The 22884-nt window shown below is 36.3% G+C and overlaps 1 pseudogene; it reads left to right on the top strand.

Annotated features, from left to right (window-relative positions):
* The first annotated feature begins 15351 nt into the window (after window positions 1-15351).
* On the top strand, window positions 15352-16026 carry LOC132694432 (high mobility group protein B1 pseudogene; annotated as a pseudogene).
* Window positions 16027-22884: the final 6858 nt, after the last annotated feature.

The raw sequence follows: 22884 nt of genomic DNA, 5'->3' as shown, positions 1-22884 counted from the left end.
TGAGCCACACAGGTGCCCCTAATACTACTATAGTTCCCGGAATCTGAGTTTAATGTAAGTTAGTGGAAATAATGAAAAATAAGAAATAAGCCAAAATCAACTAGTTTTAAAGCCAATCCAATAGTGCTCAGCAGTTAGTGTTTTTTTGTTTTTGTTTTTTTTTTAACGTTTATTTATTTTTGAGACAGAGACAGAGCATGAACGGGGGAGGTCAGAGAGAGAGGGAGACACAGAATCTGAAACAGGCTCCAGGCTCTGAGCTGTCAGCACAGAGCCCGACGCAGGGCTCAAACTCACGATCTGTGAGATCGTGACCTGAGCCGAAGTCGGCTGCTCAACCGACTGAGCCACCCAGGCGCCCTCAGCAGTTTTAACTAGAAGCCAATGTGTATAGATTTGGAAGAAAAAAAAGGAAAAGGCTTCGCTTATTCGAATAAAAAACAATGTGAAAACTAGATCAAATGTAAATTTTTAATATGCATTCCCAGCACCTAGCAAAATATAAGGAACATGTACAATGATTATTGGCTCAATGAGTATAGTGTAGGGTAAAAGAGATAAAACTATAAAATTTAAAAATCCCTATAATCTTAATTTTAATGGCAAATGACAGTATGAATTTATTATATATTTTCTATTATGAAAGAAAAAATTCCATAATGTTGCCCACTGAAAAGGCCTAGGACCAATTTAGGAATGAGCATCCCTACCACTCAGATGGTGGTCTCTAAATACTATTTTCTACTAAAAGGAATCAATGTTTAGAGATGTTCAAGCCTGGAGAAGAAAATATACAAACTCAGCCCCAAATAATTTCTCATTCCAGAAACTGAGGAAGATATCAAAGACTAAAAGTCATATCAAAAGGATACAGGAGTCAAGTAGAAGGGACTCTCATAGATGGTACAATGTAAGCATTGAAAGTAATAGTGACTGCAGTGGGTTGAATCATAAAAAATATGTTAAAACCCATGAGCTCATAATATTTTTTGCGTGATTTACTTTTTATTTGAGAGAGAGAGAGAGAGTGACTGAGTGGGGGAGAGGGGCAGAGGGAGACAGAGAGAATCTTAAGCAGATTCCACACTCAGCACAGCCCAACTCGGTGCTCGATCCCATGACCCTGGGATCAAGACCTGAGCTGAAACCAAGAGTGGGGCGTTCAGCCTAGGCACCCCTATTTTCTGTGTGATTGAAAAAACAATTGGGGGTGTCTGGGTGGCTCAGTCAGTTAAGCATCTAACTTCAGCTCAGGTCATGATCTCACAGTGAGTCTGAAGCTCTGCATCAGGCTTTCTGCTGTCAGCACAGCACTTCAAATGCTCTGTCTCCCTCTCTCTCTGCCTCTCCCCTGATCTCCCTCTCTCAAAAATAAATAAACATTTAAAAAAAATTTTTAAAACAATTAATGGGCCCCTGGGTGGCTCAGTTGGTTAAGCCCCTGGTTCTTGATTTTGGCTCAAGTCATGATCTCACGGTTGGTGGGATTGAGCCCTGTGTCAGGCTCCATACTCGAAGTGTGGAGCCTGCTTGGGATTCTCTCTCTCTCTCTCTCTCTCTCTCTCTCATCCTCCCCTGTTCATGCTCTCTCTGTCTCTCTTAAAATAAGTACACATTTAAAAAAATATGAAGACAGTATGGCAGTTCCTAAAAAAAAAAATTATAGAATTACTATATGATCTAAGAATTCCACTTCTGGACATATACCCAAAAGAATTTAAAGCAATGACTCAGACAGATATTTGTGTACCTATGTCATATCAGCTTTATTCACAAGAGCCAAAAGATGGAAGCAACCCTAAAGTCCATTGATGGATGAATGGATAAACAAAATGTAGTATATACATACAATATAATATTATTCAGCCTTAAAAAAAAATGAAATTCTGACACATACTCCAAATGGATAAACTTTGAAAACATGAAGCTTAGTGTAATAAGTCAGACACAAAAGGACAAATATTTTCTGATCCTACTTGCATGAGCTAACTACAACAATCAAATTCAGAGAGACAGAAAGTAGAATGGTGGTTACCAGGAGCTAAGGGGAAGAATATAATAGGAATTGTTTTTTAATTTTTTTAAGTTTATTTATTTATCTTTAGAGAGAAAGAGAGAGCTGAGGGAGGGGCAGAGAGAGAGAGAGAGAGAGAAGCAGAGAGAGAATCCGAATCCCAAGCAGGCTCTGAGCTGCACAGAGCCCAATGCAGGACTCAAACTCACATACGGTGAGATCATGACCTAAGCCAAAACCAAGAGTCAGGCGCTTAATTGACTGAACTATCCAGGTGCCCCAGAAATTTTTCTTTTTTAAGTTTATTTATTTTGAGAGGCGATGGGAGGAGAGGGGCAAAGATATAGGGAGAGACAGAATCCCTAGCAGGCTCTACGCTGTCAGCATAGAGCTTGACTCCGGACTCGACCTCACGAACCATGAGATCATGACCTGAGTCGAAATCAAGAGTTGGACACTTAACCGACAGAGTCAACCAGGCGCCCCAATAGGAAGTTATTACTAAAGAGATACAGAGTTTCAGTTTGCAATGACAAAAAAGTTCTGGGGGTACCCGACTGGTTCAGTCAGAAGAGTCTGCAACTCTTGATCTTGGGGTCATGAGTTGTGTGTAGAGATTACTAATATAAATAAACTTAAAAAATTTTTTCTGGAGATGAATAGTGGTGATGGTTGTACAACAATAAGAATGTACTTAATGCCACTAAATTGTACTTCAAAAGGGTTAAAATGGGGGCGCCTGGCTGGCTCAGTTGGTAGTGCATGCAATCCTTGATCTTGGGGTTTTAAATTCAAGTCCCACGTTGGGTAAAGAGATTACTTAAAAAAAATAAAATCTTTTCTAAAAATAATAAATCAATAAAAATAAATAAAAGTGTTAAAATTATAAATTATATATAATTATAATTAAATATTATATAATTATATATTTATATAATATATTTATATATAAGTATTATATTTATATTATATATTATATTTATAATTATATTATTTAAATATATTTATATTATATATTATATTTATAAATATTATATTATATAAATATATATAAATATTATTTATATAAATATATACATATATATTATATAATATATAAGTATAACATATACTTATATAATATATAATATATAAGTATATATTATATAATATATAATATATAAGTATATATTATATAATATATGAGTATAATATATACTTATATAACATATAAGTATATAATATATATTATAAGTTATATATACTATATATTGTAAATTATATATTATAAAATTATATATTATATATATATTATATATACAGTTTCACCACAATTTAAAAACAACCAAAGTATAAACCAAAAACTAAAAATATATGGTTACCTGCAGGGGAGGGAACATGGTCTAACCAAACTGTATTTGTTGTATAGAAACATGTAATTATAGGGGTGCCTGTGTGGCTCAGTCGGTTGAGTGTCCAACTTCAGCTCAGGTCATGATCTCCCAGTTGGTGGATTTGAGCCCCACACTGGGCTCTGTGCTGGCAGTTCAGGGCCTCCTAGAGCCTGTTTCAGATTCTGTGTCTCCCTCTTGCTCTCTGCCCCTCCCCCGCTCATGCTCTTTCTCAAAAATAATCAAATAAACATTAAAAATTTTGCTCTGTCTCTGTCTCAAAAATAAATAAATGTTAAAAAAAAAAATTTAAAAAAAAAAAAAAAGGGGGCGCCTGGGTGGCTCAGTTGGTTGGGCGGCCGACTTCGGCTCAGGTCATGATCTCGCCGTCAGTGAGTTCAAGCCCCGCGTCGGGCTCTGTGCTGACAGCTCAGAGCCTGGAGCCTGTTTCAGATTCTGTGTCTCCCTCTCTCTGACCCTCCCCCATTCATGCTCTGTCTCTCTCTGTCTCAAAAATAAATAAATGTTAAAAATAAATAAATAAATAAATAAAAATAAAATAAAAATTTTTAAAAAGAAACATGTAACTATATTACATAATTTTAATTACATAATTATACATATTATAATAAAGTATTAAATCAAGGTGGAAAAATCTCTAAAAATTAAAAGCAAAATGAAACAAATGAATATAACCATGCATCAAGTTGTAGCTTAACTACAGAGTTAATTCAGAATTATTTCACCTGACTTTATTTTTTTGTAAGTTTATTTTTTTCGAGAGATAGAGTAGAGAGAGAAAGCACAAGTGGGGGGAAAGCAGAGAGAGAGGGAGAGAGAGAATCCCAAGCAGACTCCATACCATCAGCACAGAGCCTGATGTGGGGCTTGATCTCACAAACGGTAACATCATGACCTAAGCAAAAATCAAGAGTCAGACTCTTAACCAACTGAACCACCCATGTGCCCTATTTCACCTGACTTTAACACACAGTAATTTGCTTGTACATCCATAATGAGATCTATCCCCAAAAAAGGACATCCAAAAGAACATAGCCATTTTCAGTAATCATATTATTAGTAATATTTATACTTTTGAAATTATTTATATTAGAATAAATAAAATTAATAATTCATTAATGTTATTAGTATACAAAAACCTTAAAAGTTAGAATTATATTACATATTCAAGAAAGTGGATGAGTTTTAAGTAGAGATATGGAGGAAAATCCAATTCTAGAGATGAAAAATCTGAGATAAAAAAGATACCAAATGGGTTTAACAGTAGATTAGCACCATAGAAAAAGATTAATGAATTGAAGAAAAACAGTAAAAATTATCCAAATAAACACAGAACAAAAAATAAACTGGAAAAAAAATGAATAAATGGATAATAAATAGAACACAAACAGAAACAGACTGAAGATGACTCAGCATTTTTAAACAGTTTGTAAAGCTTCAGGAATGAGACTTTAAACTTTTGGGTATTATTACATTTTCTCAATTACAAACTGCTTTCAACATAAAATACAGTGCTATAGATAAATTTAAAATAAATTTTATAAATCCATAAAGAGATTTTTAAAATGTTTATTTATTTATTTTGAGAGAGACAGAGTGTGCGTGCGTGCAAGCGAGGGAGGGGTAGAGAGAGAGGGAGAGAGATAATCCCAAGCAGGCTCCATGCTACCAGGGCAGAGCCCAATGCAGGGCTTGAACCCACAAACCATGATATCGTGACCTGAGCTGAAGTCCAACACTCAACCAACTAAGCCACCCGGGTGCCCCTAAAAAGATAGTTTTAAGATTGGAATTACAAAATATTCAACACAAAATATTATACACACACACACACACACACACACACACATATATACATTTTTTTTTAGTTTATTTTTAACTGTGCTAAAATACACATAGCGTAACACTTGCCATCTTAACCATATTTTAAATATACAGGTCAGTAGTATTAAATGCATTCACATGGTTTGTACAACCAATCTCCAGAACTCTCCTTATCTTGCAAAACTAAAACTCTATACCCATCATATAACTCCCCATTTCTCCCTCCCCAGCCTCTGGCAACCACCATTTTACTTTCTGTCTTCATGAATTTGACTATTCTAGGTACATCTTTTTGTGACCAGCTTATTTCACTTAGCATAATGTCGTTAAGGTTCATCCATGTTATAGCATGTGTCAGAATTTCCTTTCTTTTTAAGTCTGAATAATATCCCATTCTACGAATATACCACATTTTGTTTATCCACTCATCCATCTGTGGACATGATGGTTGTTTCTACCTTCTGGCTCTTGTGAATAGCGCTGTTATGAACATGGGTATATAAATATCTCTTCCAGACCCTGCTCTTAATTCTTACGGTTATATATCCAGAAGTGGTATTGCTGGATCATGTGGTAATTCTATGTTTAAATTTTTTGAGGAACTGTCATACTCTTTTCCATAGAGTTTACACCATCTTACAGTCCAACAGTGTATAACAGTTCCAATTTCTTCATATCCTTGTCAACATTTGTTATTTTCTATTGTTTTGCTTTTTGATGATAGTCATTTCAATGGGTATGAGGTGGTATCTCATTATGGTTTTGATTTGCATTTCCCTAATGAGTGGTGATGTTCAGCACCTTTTAATGTGCAAATTGGCCATTTGGATATCTTCTTTGGATAAATGTCTATTCAAGTCCTTTGTTCACTTTTTTTTAGCATAATTCTCTTTTATTGAGATACAATTGACATATAACGTTATAGTAGTTTCAAGTATACAACATAATTACTTGATATTTATATATAGTGCAGTGATCACCACAATAAGTCTAGTTAGTATCTATCAGCTTACATAGTTACAAATTTTTTCTTGTGATAAGAACTTTCAAGACTGGGGCAGTCAGTCAGTTGAGCATCTGACTTCAGCGCAGATCATGATCTCATGGTCTGTGAGTTCGAGCCCTGCATTGGGTTCTGTGCTGACAGCTCAGAGCCTGGAGCCAGCTAAGGATTCTGTGTCTCCCTCTCTCTCTCTCTCTGCCCCTCCCCCTCTTGTGCGCGCGCGCGCGCGCGCGCGCTCTCTCTCTCAAAAATAAACATTAAAACAAAATTTTTTTAAAAAAGAACTTTTAAGACTTGCTCTCAGCAATTTTCAAATATGCAATATAGCATTGTTAACTATAGTCACTATGCTGCATGTTATATTCCCATTAGTGATTTATTTTATAACTGAAAATTCGTACCTTTTCACCACCTTCATGCATTTTGACCACCTTTAACCCCATCCCCCTACCTCTGGCAACCACTAATCTATTCTCTATGTCTACTAACATTTGCCCACTTTTTAACTGAGTTAATATTAAAACATTAAAAATACTTTTTAAATTTTATTTAAATCCAAGTTAGTTAACATATAGCATAATAATGGTTTCAGGAGTAGAATTTAGTGGTTCATCACTTACATATAACCCAGTGCTCATCCCAACAAGTACCCATCACGCATTTAGTCCATCCCCCTACCCAGCACCCCTCCAGGAACATTCAGTTTGTTCTCTGTCTTTAAGAGTCTCTTATGCTTTGCCTCCCTCTCTGTTTTTACCTTATTTTTCCTTCCCTTCCCTTCCCCTATGTTCATCTGTTTTATTTATTAAATTCCACATGAGTAAAATCATATGATATTTATCTTTCTCTGACTGACTTATTTCACTTAGCATAATACATTCTAGTTCCATCCACATTGTTGAGAATGGCAAGATTGCATTCTTTTTGATTGCCAAGTAATATTTATTGTTTCAATATTTCATTTAATATATATATGTATGTAATTGGTGTGTGTGTGTGTGTGTGTGTATATATATATATATATATATATATATATATATATATAGCACATCTTCTTTATCCATTCATCAGTCAATGGACATTTGGACTGTTTCCGTAATTTGGCTATTGTTGACAGTGTTGCTATAAGCATTGAGGTGCATGTGCCCCTTCAAATCAGCATTTTTGTGTCCTTTGGATAAATACCTAGTACTGCAATGGCTAGGTCATAGGATAGTTCTATTTTTAATTTTTTGAGGAAACTCCATACTATTTTCCTGAGTGGCTGCACCAGTTTGCATTCCCTAAAACATTTTTAACTACTCTTCAATCTGTGAGGTTCTAAGAATCTTGAGATAATTAAAATGTAAAAAATTAGGGGTATCTGGGTAGCTCAGTCGGTTCAGCATCCAACTTCGGCTCAGGTCATGCTCTAAAGGTTCGTAAGTTCGAGCCCCACATTGGGCTCTGTGCTGACAGCTCAGAGCCTGGAGCTCACTTTGGATTCTGTGTCTCCCTCTCTCTCTGTCTGCCCCTCCCCTACTCACGCTCTCTCTCTCAAAATAAATAAATAATTAAACATTTTTAATGTAAAAAATCAAAAATTGACAGTAAATATTTTAGTCTTGAGTCTTGAGACTATCATATGAATTTTATAATTCTCCTCTGTGTATTAATTCCTTCAATTGAAAAGTAAAAAATAACAATACTTACCCTATCCTTTTTCTGTCTTTAATTGGAATGTAGCTTTTGGCCTTGAGACATTATAAACAAAAAATATATGGAAAAATATATATCAAGGTAAGAATTTTATATTATTTACATGTTAAGAATATCAGAAAGGATGTTGAATTTTATTAAATGTCTTTTCAGTAATATTTGGAGATTGACATGATTTTTCTTCTTGAACATATTATGATGAATTATTTTAAAAGCTTTCCTAATGTTGGATCATCATTGCATTTTCCAGTACAAAAATTTTGGTTATGGTGAGTATTCTTCTAATGTGCTGCCAGATTCTATTTGATAATGTGAATTTTCACTCCCACCAGTAGTTTATATAAGCATACTGCTAAGTCATTTATACTATCTTTTAATATAGACTGTGGCATCACACCAGGGCACATTCTAGCAAAAAAAAAAAAAAAAAAAAAAGTGATCCTACCCTGAGTTTATACAGTGCAGTCCAGGCAAGTTGGCCTTTGACGATCTAGCTTAATTGAGAGATAGAATTTAGAGTATCAAAAGCAGGAGTTCATTCTTGATGACTAGAGGGGTGAAAACAGATATCCTTGTCTTGTTTCCAATCTTAGGGAGTGTTAAATATTTCATGATTGAGTACGATGTCAGTTTTCAGTTTTTCACAGATGTTCTTTCTTTTTAAAGTTTATTTTGTGGGGCGCCTGGGTGGCTCAGTCGGTTTAGCGGCCGACTTCAGCTCAGGTCATGATCTCGCGGTCCGTGAGTTCAAGCCCCGCGTCGGGCTCTGTGCTGACAGCTCGGAGCCTGGAGCCTGTTTCAGATTCTGTGTCTCCCTCTCTCTGACCCTCCCCCGTTCATGCTCTGTCTCTCTCTGTCTCAAAAATAAATAAACGTTGAAAAAACAATTCTTTAAAAAAATAAAATAAAATAAAGTTTATTTTGAGAGAGAACGAGAGAATGAAAATGAGAGAGAGGGAGAGAGAGTATCCCAAGCAGGCTCCGTGCTATCAGCATGGAGCCTGATGTGGGGCCTGATATTACGAATTGTGAGATCCTGACCCAAGCCAAAATCAAGGGTCCGATGCTTAACTTACTGAGCCACCCAGGCACCCTTCATAGATATGCATTATTGGATTGTTGAAGTTTCCTTCTATTCCTAGTCTGCTGAAAGTTTGGAGGTTTTTTAATAAATGGATGTTAGATTTTGTCAAATTCTCTTTCTGCATGCATCTGTTGAGATAATCATTTTTTTTTAAAATTCTATTGATACAGTGAATTAGATTCATTGCCTTTTGAATATGAAATCAAAGACAAATCTACCATGAGCATTTTCAAATTTCTAACCATTTCCCTCATTTCTATAGGTACATGATATTTCTCCTATCAAGAGATAAAGCCTATTCCTCTCTCCTTAAATCTTCATTGGACTTATGATTGAGCTGATTAATAGAATGTGACAGAAGGAATCTGTGCCACATCCAGGTCAATCTCTTAAGAAGCCTGGCAGCTTGTTTTCCCTCAGAGAGGTCATGTAGAAAACAACCAGGGCACCCCACCCAATAGCCACCACAAAGACCCCAGACATGTAAATGCGACTATCCTAGATATTCTAGCCCCAGATGCGATCCGGCTGAATGCAACTATGTGAATGAGCCAGATAACACCACATAAAACACAGCAACCGTCCATGACCCATGTAATCATGAAAAAAATGAACAACTGTTTTAAGTCAGTAAGTTTTGGGGTGGTATGATAAGTAGCAACAGATAACTGAAACAAAGCTTACACACACATCTGGGGTGGGAGGAATACAGTTTTCATCAGATTCTCTAAAGTGATTAAAACTACTAGAAAAATTAAAAGCTGAAGATTATTTAGGGAACACCTCATAAATATTCCTTTTTTCAGTGTTTTTGATAGTTTTAACAGCAGTGTGCTTAAGATATAATCTTTGACCTCTGTAAGTAGAGTAAAGGTATTGGATTTGGCAATTAAATGAAAGGTCATATGCTTAACAATCTAAAGGGACTGACAACCTAAGGTGAAAAATGAGAAAACTTACTGGACCATTCCTCTTCTGTTCTGAAGTAAGTTTAGGTAGTATTTTAGAGCTAAACCAAAACTCTTAACAAAAAACATGCGAAAATATACACACAAAAGTTATACAAGAAGAAATGAACAAAAGCAGACCCAAAATTCAACATAATAAAATATGGTAAAAAAAAAAAAAAAAAAAAAAAAAGAAAGTAGTTGCATACACGAACCAGCCAGATGTATTCAACTACCGTCATAAGTAGCACAGCCACAGTGGGAAGTGAGTGTGATCTGAGACTGAGTTAGAGCCTGTCCCCACAGAGTCCAGATAAAAATGACTAAGACATAGCATTGCTTCTATCTGGTAAAAATAACAGTACGGTAGACCATGAGTTCCAAGCCAGTAAAAGATGTAATAAATCAGAAGGGTACAAGATAATGTGACAAAGAGAAGCTAATAACCCTGGAAAAAAGAGCTTGAAGAGATCAGGCCAGGTACTCAGAAACAGTTCAAAGAGAATGTATCAGGTATCTAGGTGGAGGCCTGCTAGGCAGTCTGTCTGACTCCCATGTTGGCATTATTTAGGGAAGCAACAGCTCTTTCAAGTGTCCAGGAGTCTGAAGGCCAATATATGCAAGGTCAAACCTGGAGAGGGAGGCAAAACCAAGGATTCTGGGTGGCATTCTCAGGAATCCTTGCTGCAGCATATCACAGAAAGGCCCACCCCAGTGACAATTTCCCAGAAAGTAGACCAAATGAGTTAAAGGCCAAAACTTGTGAGGAAACCCTGAATGATGAGAAAAATGAGGTGAGAACTAAGAAAGATGATTTGAATGCTACACTGGAAAGACTAGAGCAACAAGCACTTGGAGAGATTATGTGAGGATCAGAAATATGGGTGCAGCCAAGCTGGGTCCCTCTGACTTAAGATCTCTCATAAGGTTTCGACCATCCTGTTGGCCAGAGCTGCAGTCAATCTGAAGGCTCAACTGAGGGAGGATTCACTTCCCAGCTCATTCCTCTGGTTGTTAGCAGAATTCAGTACCTATTTTGAGAGCCTCAGTTCCTTGCTGTTCAGTTGAGGGCCTCAGTTCTTTGCTGTCTGTTGCCTGGAGACCTGTAGTTCCTTAACACAAGTTAAGGGGCCTCTTCAAAGGGCAATACACAACATGGCAACTGGATTCCCTCAGAACAAATTAGAAGGAAAGCAAGAGAGAACCCCCAAAACAGAAGCCACGGTCTTTTTGTAACCTAACCTTAAAGTGATATCTTATTATTTTTGCTATAGTCTATTAGAAAAATCAGTAGATCCAGCCTATAGTCAAGGAGAAAGAATTACATAAGGAATGTAATACTAGAAGGGGAATGAATACTAGAAGGGGAACAATGGGGGCCATCTTAGAGGCTGTGCATCATAATTACTCAGCTCTAAAAATTGCATCTCTGTATTTAATTGTTGCAAATGTCAGATTACTGGGAGTTAGGATCTCATTGGCCCAGTCTGGGTTAGAGTTTTTTCCTGTGGGTTGGTCAACCTTGGCTAGAGGGGGCAAGATCATATAGTACAGGCCATTTCTAGGGTACAGGAAATTGTTGTAGGCTTGTTAGCCACATGAAAATCTGTTATAAAGATACACTATCAAGCTAGTATTAGAATTGCATAAAAACTAACAAGATTAACTTGAGATTTAGGATTGAGAAATAAAGCTATGACATGTTTTCACTCAGTTTCATTGATTATTGCCTTATTCTCTAGAGCTGAAGGGAGAGAGTAAGCATCATTTTGTCACCCAGAGATGCAGATACAATTTAAAGGGATAATTTAGACGTGTCTGGTCTAAGCAAAATTGGAAGACTCCCAGAGTTATGAAGGAGGTGGTAGGGAAACTAATAAAGAAAATAGTGGCTATAGTGGAAAAAATATCAATAAGAAGATCAATTTTAGGGGCACTTGGATGGCTCAGTCGGTTAAGCATCCAACTTCAGCTCAGGTCATGATCTCACAGTTCATGAGATCGAGCTCCACGTCGGGCTCTGCTGACAGCTCAGAGCCCGGAGCCTGCTTCAAATTCTATGTCTCCCTCTCTCTCTGCCCCTCCTCCACTTGCACTCTGTCTCTCTCTCTCAAAAATAAATAAACATTAAAAAAAATTTTTTCAGATAAATTTTAAATGAAAAATTCACTTGATACCCTTGAAATTCAAGCATCTCAAAGGTAAATAGAAAATCATATTTGGGGAGTGCCTGGGTGGCTCAGTCAGTTGAGCATACGACTTTGGCTCAGGTCATGATCTCAAGGTTTGTGAGTTTGAGCCCCACATCGGGCTTGCTGCTGTTAGCACAGAGCCTACTTCAGATCCTCTGTCCCCCTCTCTCTCTGCCCCTCCCCTGCTCGTGATCTCTCTCAAAAATAAATAAACATAAAAAAGAAAAGAAAAGAAATCATATTTGGGGCACTTGGCTGACTCAGCCAGTAGAACATGTGACTCTTGATCTCAGGGTTGTGAGTTCAAGCCCCACGCTGGATGTAGAGATTACTTAAAAACAAAATCTTAAAAAAAAGAAAAGAAAATCATCTTTGCTGACACTGATACAATATTTACAAAAAAGCAAATAACTCAAGGTAGGCTGAGTATCCCTGCTTTTCTTCAATTGTCTTATTTTTATTCTCTAGGGCATTCTGCTGTCAGTAATGGTGGAGAATCTTGTTGCAGGCCAACCCTGCAGCAAAAAAACAATCAGAAAATATGAACAAGGTTAAAAATGTAAAAATCTATTCATAGGAATCAGAGAGCTACCAAGCCAATTGAGGAGCTAAAATCTCAGACTTCTGAAGTACAAAGAGGTAAACCTGACATTAAATGTCTCTTTTCCCTTAAAGGCATTACTGATTCAACAGTAGTAATGAGAGGCTAAGAAGCTGAGCAGAAAGCAGAAGCTAAAAGGCTGAGAACTGGTCTTCCTGTAGTCTTACAGAGCTTGGGGGGAAAAACTGCTCAGGACCCACCAAGATAAAGGAACTCCACTTCCCCCTTTACTTGTATGTATTTTTTTAATTTTTTTAAATGTTTATTTATTTTTTTGAGAGAGAGAGAAGAGAGAGACTGAGCATGAGTGGGGGAGAGGAAGAGAGAAAGGGAGACACAGAATCTGAAGCAGGCTCCAGGCTCTGAGCTGTCAGCACAGAGCCCGACACAGGGCTTGAACTCACAAACCGTGAGATCATGACTTGAGCTGAAGTCAGTTGCTTAACTGAATAAGCCACCCAGGCGCCTCCCCTCCTTTACTTTTAGTTGGGACTCCCAAAGGCCTATATGTTACAAGATACCAGCCCTTGTAAATACTAAAGCTCAGCTTCTCATCAGCTCAATCCCTGGTTTGATTAAGATGGTCTAATCTTACCCTAACTGACTTCCAGAAGCAAAAGTAACCTCTTGCTGCAGAAATATAACACCATCCAGGGACTCAAATTATCTCTTTAATTTTTCATAAACCACTTTCAGTATTAAACAAAAAATACCAGTATTCCACAGACAAGATCAAATGACAAAAACTGAAGCAGAAGAGAAAAGGATCCATAGAAGAGTCAGATATTGGAATTATCAGATATGTACTTTAAAATAACCATAATGAGGGGCACCTGACTGGCTCAGTCAGTAGAGCATGTGACTCTTGATCTCAGGGTCATGAGTTTGAGCCCCACACTGAGCGTAGAAAATTCCTAAATAAATAAATAAATAGGGGCGCCTGGGTGGCGCAGTCGGTTAAGCGTCCGACTTCAGCCAGGTCACGATCTCGCGGTCTGTGAGTTCGAGCCCTGCGTCAGGCTCTGGGCTGATGGCTCGGAGCCTGGAGCCTGTTTCCGATTCTGTGTCTCCCTCTCTCTCTGCCCCTCCCCCATTCATGCTCTGTCTCTCTCTGTCCCAAAAAAAAAAATAAATAAAAAACGTTGAAAAAAAAATTAAAAAATAAATAAATAAATAAATAAATAAAGCAACCATAATGAATAGGTTTAAGAAGTTAATGACAAGATAGAGAAATTCAGCAGAGGAAACTGTATGAAATATTAAATGAAAATTCTAGAACTGAAAAATAATCACATTTAAAAATTCAATGGGGCTTAACAGCACATTGGACACATACAAAGAGCTAACTAGCGAACTAGAAGATAGGTCAGAAGAAATTATCCAGAGTGACGATAGGGGGGAGAAAAGAGGAAAATACAGAAAAGAACATAAAATACACATAAGACTGTAAAAAACAAAATCTTTAATATATACCTGATTAAAGGACCAGAAGAGGGAGACAATGGGATAGAAACACTATTTGAAGAGAAAATAACGAAAATATTTCCAAAAGTAGTGAAGGAACCAGAGTCACAAATATAAGAAATTCTCTGAACTCAAGCAGAACAAATACAAAGAAAAGCATACTTCAGGCATATCATAGTGAAGTTGCTAAAAACCAAAGATAAAGATAAAATCTTAAAAGAAGTCATGGGGGAGGGGGTTGGTAGAGGGACATACCTTCAAAAGAACAATAAAGCTAATAGGTGACTTCTCAACAAATTGATGGAAGCCAAAAGATAATGGAATGATATGTACAAAGTGTTGTAAGATAATAACTGCCAAACTAGAATTTTATACTCAGTATGAAAAAGTTCTTCAGAAATGAAGCCAAATTAATATATTTTCACACAAACAAAAACAGAAAACTTGCCAGCAGCAGATCTTCATTAAAGGAACCCCAAAGGGAGTTCTACCAAAAGGAAAAGGATCCCAAATGGAAGCACAGATATGCAAAAAAGAGATTTCGAGCAATAAATATGAAGATAAATTCTGATGAATAAGAGCTTACATGTAAAGATTATGAGAGCAGATAAAAACAAAGAATTTCTGGAATGAAAACTATGATCTCTCAGGGAAAAAAATGCAGATGAATTGAAGGAGAGAATATTTACTGGCAAGATCTGAACTAGTGACTGGAAAGTTGAGCAGAAGAGCTATTTCAAAGCAAAGAGCTGAAATACAAACAGAAATCATAATGGAAAATATAAGACTTAGACAGATCCAGGAGACCTAGTATGCAAGTAATAGCAGGAAAAGAGGACAGATGGAGAAAAGGTGATACTTTAAAATGTAATATAGATTGCTGGATACAAAATTATACAAAAATCAGCTGCATTTTTATATACCAAAAATAATTGGAAATTTTAACTTAAATAGGATATCATTCATAATAGTATCAAAAAACATATAAAATGCCTATGAATAAAATTACCCAAATTGTTCAAGACATATTTTAATGAAACTTTATTGAAAAATACTAAATCAGAACCTTCAAGAGGAGGACAGGGCACTTGGAGAGTACAATTCAAGAAGGATCAGAAAAACTTTCTTGGCAAAGAAAATAATTAAACATGGGCAAAGGAGATCCTAAGAAGCCGAGAGGCAAAATGTCATCATATGCATTCTCTGTGCAAACTTGCTGAGAGGAGCACAAGAAGAAGCACCCAGATGCTTCAGTCAACTTCTCAGAGTTTTCTAAGAAGTGCTCAGAGAGGTGGAAGACCATGTCTGCTAAAGAGAAAGGAAAGTTTGAAGACATGGCAAAGGCGGACAAGGCCCGTTATGAAAGAGAAATGAAAACTTATATCCCCCCTAAAGGGGAAACAAAAAAGAAGTTCAAGGATCCCAATGCACCCAAGAGACCTCCTTCGGCCTTTTTCTTGTTTTGTTCTGAGTATCGCCCAAAAATCAAAGGAGAACATCCTGGCCTATCCATTGGTGATGTTGCAAAGAAACTGGGAGAGATGTGGAATAACACCGCTGCAGATGACAAGCAGCCTTATGAGAAGAAGGCTGCGAAGCTGAAGGAAAAATATGAAAAGGATATTGCTGCATACCGAGCTAAGGGAAAGCCTGACGCAGCAAAAAAGGGAGTCATCAAGGCTGAAAAACGCAAGAAAAAGAAGGAAGAGGAGGAGGATGAGGAAGATGAAGAGGATGAGGAAGAGGAGGAAGATGAAAAAGATGAAGAAGAAGAAGATGATGATGATGAATAAGTTGGTTCTAGTGCAGTTTTTTTTTTTTTTTGTCTATAAAGCATTTAACCCCCCTGTACACAACTCACTCCTTTTAAAGAAAAAAATTGAAATGTAAGGCTGTGTAAGATTTGTTTTTAAACTTTGCAGTGTCTTTTTTTGTATAGTTAACACACTACCAAATGTGTCTTTAGATAGCCCTGTCCCGGTGGTATTTCCAACAGCCACTAACCTTGCCTGGTACAGTATGGGGGTTGTAAATTGGCATGGAAATTTAAGGCAGGTTCTTGTTGGTGCACAGCACAAATTAGTTATATATGGGGATGGTAGTTTTTTCATCTTCAGTTGTCTCTGATGCAGCTTATACGAAATAATTGTTGTTCTGTTAACTGAATACCACTCTGTAATTGCAAAAAAAAAAAAAAAAGTTGCAGCTGTTTTGTTGACATTCTGAATGCTTCTAAGTAAATACAATTTTTTTATTAAAAAAAAAGAAAAACACTAAATCATACCTAAATAAATGGAATTATATACCTAGTCTGTGGATTGGAAGAGTTATCTCATAAAAATGTCAGTTCTTCTCAAAATGACCTATAGATTCAATTTCAATCAAAATCACAAAAAAGTCTCTGTATGTGTACGCATGTGTACATGTTATCTAAGTGTGCACTTAACACAGAACATATACCACATACGGCACCATACTAGAGGATTTTTAAAATATGGAATGAATAAGGGGCACCTGGGTGGCTCAGTTGGTTAAGCGTCCAACTTCAACTCAGGTCATGATCTCGCAGTTTGTGAGTTTGAACCCCCAGGCTGGCTCTGTGCTGACAGCTTGGAGCCTGCTTCAGATTCTGTGTCTCCCTCTCTCTCTGCCCTTCCCCTGTTCGTGCTCTGTGTCTCTGTCTCTCAAAAATAAACATTAAAAAATTTTTTAATAAAAAAATATATAAATAATAAAATATGGAATGAATAAAAGTCCTTGCTGACCATTTTATACAACACAGGGAATAGTGGCACTATGGGACAAAGAAAGTGCTGCAGGTGTTTGCTTCTAGGGCAGGCCTTCTGATCCTTCTAAGGCTTGGGTAAACTCCATGAAGGCACTTTGTTTATCTAGACATTAGGCTATAAATTGTTTTTCTCTGTATTTATAAGAAACCTAAAAGATAAGCATATCAGGAAGGTAAATACAGATCCTTTTTATCTGGCTAATCAGGCTAAGGTGAAAGACAAGTAAGATTAAATTTGGTTATTTCTGTTCTCCATGATACATTTCATATTTTCTCTCTGTTATGTTTTCTTGACAGATCATGTAAAGAGATATGGATTATTATTATTATTATTTTTTGTCAAACTTTTATGTTACAGAGTCTGTCTTTACCATTCTGGAACGTGGCCCCTTAACTCCAAGACTTAAGGCTAACTGCAAAATCTTTATGATTTCCAAAATTAAAGAGAATCATAGATATGCCTATTATTGGATTTTTACTAGTTCACAAATTGTGTGTGCATTAATCAAATAAGCTATTAAGATTATCTTACTAGCTTTATATTAATTTTATCAGTTACCTATATATATTGTATAAATTCTCTAGTTAGATCCAATTATAGATCTTGGATCTAGTTTTCTCTTGGAAGGCTTGCAAATTATAAGTAAGTAAAAGAAATGCCTCTAACAGACTCATAACCAAATACAATGCCAAGTCTCGTTTTCCACAATATATATAGTGTAAATCCACTCCCATAAAAGAGTAAATATTTAGCATTTACTATTTAGTATATGTTTATACTAAATAGATGTCTATAAGGATCTTTATCAAATGTTAACAGTATTTTTAATAATGACAGGATTTCAAGTAAATTTACTTCCACTACAACTTTCTAAGTTGTCTGAATTTTCTAGAATGAGTAGATAGAACAAAGGAAATGGGAAATGTTTAAAAAGAATGAAGGAATTTCTCTGGTTTGAACTTAAAAGCCTGTTTATAGGGTCACCTAGCTGGTTCAGTCGGTAGAACAATACGATTCTTAATCTCAGGGTCAGGAGTTCCTATCATGAGTTCAAGTTCCACATTGGGTGTGGAGCCTAGTTAAAAAAAAAAAAAATAATAATAATAATAAAGGAAAAAATAAAAAAATAAAACCTGTTTATAGTGGATACATAGGCTGGGTGTCAAAAAATACAGGATATTCCTTAATGATGCATTCTATTAGTTTTACAAGTCTATTTATAGTTGATGTTACCATGTTCTAGATGCCACTTCCAGTTAAGAACCTCTCCAAATCATTATTCTATAAATCACTTTGTGGCAATGGGTCAGGAAGCTTTTTTTTTTTTTTCTTTTTTTTTTTTTAAAGATTTTATGATTGGCGTGCCTGGGTGCCTCGGCCAGTTAAACATCTGCCTCTTGATCTCAGCTCAGGTCATAATCTCACGGTTAGAGGGATGGAGCCCCAGAGAGGGGCTCTGTGCTGATAGTGCAGAGCCTGTTTGGGATTCTCTCTCTCCCCTCTCTCTGCCACTCCCCTGCTTGTTCTCTCTCTAAAACAAATAAATAAACTTAAAAAACTAAAAAAAATGCTTTAAAAAATAAAAAATAATGTGTACAAAATAAATAAATAAAGTATACAAATCACTGGTGTTTAATATATTCAGAGTTGTGTAATCATCACCATAATCAATTTTACAACATTTTCATCACCTCCCCAAAAGAAACTCTACAACCTAGGCAACCACTAATCTATTTTCTGTCTCTATATATTGTCCTGTTCTGGACATTTCATATAAATGGCATCATAAAGCATGTAGGCATTTGTAACTGGCTTCTTTATTTAAAAAAAAAATCAACTTAAGTAGATATATTTTGTAAATATTTCCATTTCAGTGATCCAAATTGTTACAGGAAACACTAGAAGGGCATGAAATTTTCAAATATAGCAATTTCTTTGTATTGTTCATTTAAAAAAAATTTTTTTTAATGTTTATTTATTTTTGAGACAGAGAGAGACAGAGCATGAACGGGGAAGGGTCAGACAGAGGGAGACACAGAATCCGAAACAGGCTCCAGGCTCTGAGCTGTCAGCACAGAGCCCGACGCGGGGATCGAACCCACGGACTGCGAGATCATGACCACAGCTGAAGTCGGCCGCTCAACCGACTGAGCCACCCAGGCACCCCTGTATTGTTCATTGATATATAATTCATATACCATAAAATTCATCCTTTAGTGTATAATGTAAATTTTTAAATTTTTTTTTTAACATTTATTTATTCTTGAGACAGAGAGAGACAGAGCATGAATGGGGGAGGGGCAGAGAGAGAGGGAGACACAGAATCGGAAGCAGGCTCCAGGCTCTGAACCATCAGCCCAGAGCCTGACGCGGGGCTTGAACTCACGGACCGCGAGATCGTGACCTGAGCTGAGGTCGGACGCTCAACCGACTGAGCCACCCAGGCGCCCCATTAAATTTTTAAATATAGTCACCAGGTTTTGCAACCATTACCACCACCTAATTCCAAACATTTTCATCATTCATCATGCTACAAAAAAAACCCTAAAACTTCTGTACCTGTTAGCAGTTATTCCTCATTCAATTACCACCCCTTCACCCCCAGCCCATGGCCAACACTAATCCGTATTTTTCTCTTTCTGTGGATTTGCCTATTCTGGACGTTTCATGTAAATTGAATCATACAATATGCAGCTTCTTTCACTTAGCATGTTTTCAAGGTTCATCTATGTTATATTATGTATCAATACTTCATTTATTTTTACTGCCAAATAAATACCAATTGTGTGGATATACAACATTCTCTTTATCCATTCATCAGTTGATGGACATTTGGATTGTTTCCACTTTTTGGCTACTATGAATAATGAATGCTGTGAAGGATAGCAGAATTTTCCACCCCAAAACATACCACTTTCACACAATGATTGTTTTGAACTGAAGGCAATTGAGAAGCAGGTCAAAACAAAACAAAAACAAAAAACCTCTCTGTCCTTTCCCTATTTGCCTAAAAGCAAGATATCAATTAATCATTGACAACCCTAGACATTTATCAGCCCAGAAACAGTACAAGAGAGCACACATCAAAAACCTTACTAACCAGCTCGGTTATCTTCCATTAGGCCCGCTTATATTTACAATGTGCTACCCCTAGAGACTCACGATTCTTTTCTTTTGTCTTCTCACTCCTCTAAAGATTTATTGTTTCCTTGTTATGATGCTGTATAAGCCCATGCTTTAGCCAAACCTTTGAGTTATTATGCCTGAGTTTCTCCCATGTATATATGAGATAGACATGCTAGTAACCTTTTATTTTTCAAGTTTATTTATTTATTTTGAGAAAGAAAGAGAGCATGGGGTAGGGAGAGAGAGAGAGAGAGAGAGAGAGAGAGAGAGAGAGAATCCCAAGCAGGCTCTGTGCTGTCAGCTCAGAACCTGATTCAGGGCTTGATCCCATGAGATCATGACCTGAGCAGAGATCAAGAGTCTGATGCTTAACTGACTGAGCCACCCAGGTGTCCCAGTTAACTTCTATTTTTTTCTCTTGTTAATCTGTCTTTTGTTACAGAGCCCTAGCCAAGAACCTACAAGGGTAGAAGAAAAAGTATTTCCCCCCATTACAGCTGCTGTGAACATAGGTGTAAGTTTTTGTGTGGCTATATGTTCTAATATATGCTTTTTCCAAATTGGTCACACCATTTACATTCCTTTCAGTAGTGTATGAGACCCCAATTTTTCCAAAACTTGTTATTACCATTTTTTTTATTGTAGTCATCCTAATGGTGTGATATGGTATCTCGCTGGGTTTTGATTTGCATTTCCCTGATGGCTAATAATGTTGAGCACCATTCCATGTGCTTACTGGTCATTTGTGTATCTTCTATGGAGAAATGTATATTCAGACTCTTTGCCCAGTTTTTTGCCCATTTTTAAATTATATTGTCTTCTATTTTTTAGTTGTAACAGTTCTTTATATATTCTAGACACAAGTATATGATAATATTTTTGATTTGCAAATATTTTCTCCAATTCTGTGGGCTGTCTTTACACTTTCTTGATAGTGTCTTTTGAAGCACAGATGTTTTTAATTGTGATGAAGTCTAATTTATCTATTTTTTTCTTTTGTTGTTTATACCTTGGGCATCATTTCTAAGAAGGCTTTGCCTAACCCAAGGTCATAAAGATTTACTTCTACATTTTCTTGTAAGTTTTACAGTTTTATGTATTACATTAGGTGTATGATCCATTTTGAGTTTTTTAATGTATTTTTTAAGTATTTTATGTGTTTTTATACATATTTTTATGTATGTGTGAGGAAAGGATCCAATTTTATTCTTTTGCATATGAATATCTACTTGTTCTAGCACTCTATGTTGAAAAAACTCTTCTTTCCTAAATGATTTGTCTTGGCACCCTTGTCAAACAATTAATTAACTATAAATGTTAAAGATTATTTCTGGACTCTCAATTCCATTCCATTAATCTGTTATATCTATTGTTACACCAGCACTGCACAGTCATGATTATTGTTGCTTTTCAGAAAGTTTTTAAATCAGGAAGCGTGAGTCCTCTAACTTTGTTCTTTTTCAAGATTGTTTTGGCTACTCTAGGTTTCTTGAATTTTCATATGAATTTTAGGACCAGTTTTCTAATTTCTGGAAAGAAGCCAGCTGGGGATTTTGATAGGGATTACAATATATCTATTTACCAACCTGGGAAATATTGCCATCTTAATAATATTAAGTCTTCCAATCCTTAAACATGAAATACCTATTTATTTAGATTGTCTTTGATTTCTTTCAACAATGTTTTGTAGTTATTCTATGATTTCAACTGCAATATTATCTATTATTAGAAAAAAGAAGTAATTATAATTCAAGTCTCTCAGTTCTTTTTCAAGATTTTGAAGAGAGATTTATTTGTCATACAGAAACAAAAACTTTTAAATTCTTAGTGGATCTCCAATTTAAATTTTCTGCCCCATCTCCATGTTTTTTTAAATTTTAGGACCACTAAATCTCTATCCCATGTTGGTAGGCAAGGTTTCTTACTTTTGCTTGGTCTTAACTTGATTGAAGAAACACTTGTGTGCTGCACACACAACATATTCTCTATACTCACTGGGGACCCAGTTTGCTTATTCCACTGGGATGGCTTTTTAGATCTGTGATAAGATGCAGGGACTTTTTCCCCTTTGGGTTTATTATTAAGTAGAACATCTTATTCTGTGGCCACAATAGAGAACAGCATTAAGACACCTTCTGTAGAATGAGTTAAAAAGGACAAGGTATGTTTCTAATTTGTTTAAGAGAGGAAGAGTTAACTTTATTTATTTATTTATTTATTTATTTATTTATTTATTTATAAGTGTTTACTTATTTTTGAGAGACAGAGAGAGTGAAAGCGGGGGAGGAGCAGAGAGAGGGGGGGACAGAGGATCTGAAGCAGGTTCTGTGACAGCAGAGAGCCTGATGTGGGGTTCAAACTCACATACTGAGAGATCATGCCCTGAGCTGAAGTTGGACACTCAACTGACTAAGCCAGCCACCCAGGCACCCTGAGAGAGTTAACTTTTAAAGAATCCTTACTTAATATTCTGAACCTTAACTTCTGCCAGAGGGGAAATTTAAACACAGCACAATTTTCTTCCATATACACATATACACACATACAGAGAGGGAGGGAGGGAGAGAGAGAGAGAGAGAGAAGCAAAAAATCTGCCTGCTTCCCCTATAGAATCATACGTTGGTTGATTAAATATATGCCAACATTCTTCATAACTTACATGGCTTCAGTGATACATATTTCATAAGTCTCAGTTTATGGTTTCAGGGGTATTGAAGCGAGTATAGTCAGGGAGTTATAGATTTCATTAAT

Source organism: Panthera onca, chromosome B4, assembly GCF_046562875.1.
Source record: "Panthera onca isolate mPanOnc1 chromosome B4, mPanOnc1 haplotype 2, whole genome shotgun sequence".
Taxonomy (NCBI): Eukaryota; Metazoa; Chordata; class Mammalia; order Carnivora; family Felidae; genus Panthera; species Panthera onca.
This window is presented reverse-complemented; position numbering and strand designations above follow the sequence as displayed.